We start from the raw sequence: 1,635 nt of genomic DNA on the forward strand, positions 1-1,635 counted from the left end.
CACCTGCCACTGAGCTCATCCGCTTATCAGCCCCCACATATCCACAGAGCACAGCTGCGGATGTAGGCCTGCTGTTTAAGGCCTGCTGTTTACAGGCTGCCCAAGGATGTTGTGCCTCCTATCTTAACTCCTAATGCTTTCTCATGAGAATGCACCCTGTGCTGCCGCACTAGTTATGCTCGTACACAGCCTCATGTCTGCCCTGCTCTCGCAGCCATTCCCCAACAGAAATGTAAGACCCACCGCTTAGCACCTCCCGGCCGCAAAGTCCAAGTGAGCTCAGCCACTGCTGGCAGCCGGACGCTTGGTGGCGAGAAGGTCTGACGGCCATCACCTACAGGGTCCCGCCTGGCTGTCTGGAAACTGCGGCAGCAGCTGCACTCCTGCCACCTTGCATTGAAGGAATCACGCTGCTGCCACCTCCAACATAGTCTGGTTCAAGCCCCAGCTTCAGCTTTCCGTAGATCAGATTGACTGTCCTTCATCCTCATTTATTTGCAGGTCCAGAGATTTACAGCTCAAGCTGAGCGTCTCCTAGGAGGAACCTCGTTACTTTCAATCCCGTAGTCTTTACGTGTTGCCATGAGCCCGTCCATACACAGTTCCAACTCTAATCGTCCTTTCTAACCCATCTAATTTTATGTGCCTGGCTTCTCTCCCTCCTTCATTCATCCATTCATTCAGTTCTAGGTGGTGCTTCTTGGGTGGCATCTAGCAATGCGGGGAAAGCTACATTTCCGCACAGCCTAATGCCTCTTCAGTACTTCAGTCAGTAGTGCTACATCCCTTTCTTCAGTATATGTGCAGGATATGTTGCAACGAAGCCCATCTTTCTGGCTGTGGGAGCGTGGTGTGACACTGAACTGCCCCGGGCTCCCGCAGACTCCTCTTGTTGTCCAGTCAGCTCCCGCAGGACGAAGACGGCGGGTCCCCGTGAAGCAGCCCAGCCCAGCCCATCCCAGCATGGCACTCCCTGCAACGGAAGGCTCTAAGAGAGAGCTGCAGGTAGCAGTCCCGGTTGTGCTGCGCTGCAGAGAGAGCACGGACAGGATCTGCGCAAAGCCTGCGTGCGGAGCGATACCTGCAGAGCCTTCGGAGAGCCTTCCTTTTCCCATTTCTGCCGGCTCTCTCAGCTCCCTGCCAGGGACCAAGGCCGATCTCGATAGCAGCTAAGTTTCTGCGGCCCCGCAGGTGTTCCGCGACAAATCGGACGGTTCGGGGTCCGCCTTCCAGAAGGAAACGGGGCGGGCAGGGCTGCACCGGGAAGCCTGGAGCGCAGCGAGGACTGGCATCCGCCTCAGGTACCGGCAGGGACCGACCGACACCGAGGAGAACGGCCGGGGCGCGAGGTGGCAGAGCTCAGGGGGTGGGAGAAGGACGGACGCCAAGCGGCAGAGCGGGGACTGGGAGGAAAGGCTGACATCAGCCCCCGAGGGACAAGGGCGACACGCAGCCGTGGGCTGGCAAGGCTGTGTCCTGCTTACCGGACCTGCTGTGGGGCCGTTGCCAGAGGGGCTCCGGGAAACAGCCCCCGCGCTCCCGGCCGGCTTTGCTGACACTGTCTCCTCCTTGGCGGAGGGTTCGACGAGACACGCGCTTGGGCTCCACGTCCTCCAGCACAGCCCAGGCGACAGC

Source organism: Meleagris gallopavo, chromosome 16 (genome assembly GCF_000146605.3).
Source record: "Meleagris gallopavo isolate NT-WF06-2002-E0010 breed Aviagen turkey brand Nicholas breeding stock chromosome 16, Turkey_5.1, whole genome shotgun sequence".
Lineage (NCBI taxonomy): Eukaryota > Metazoa > Chordata > Aves > Galliformes > Phasianidae > Meleagris > Meleagris gallopavo.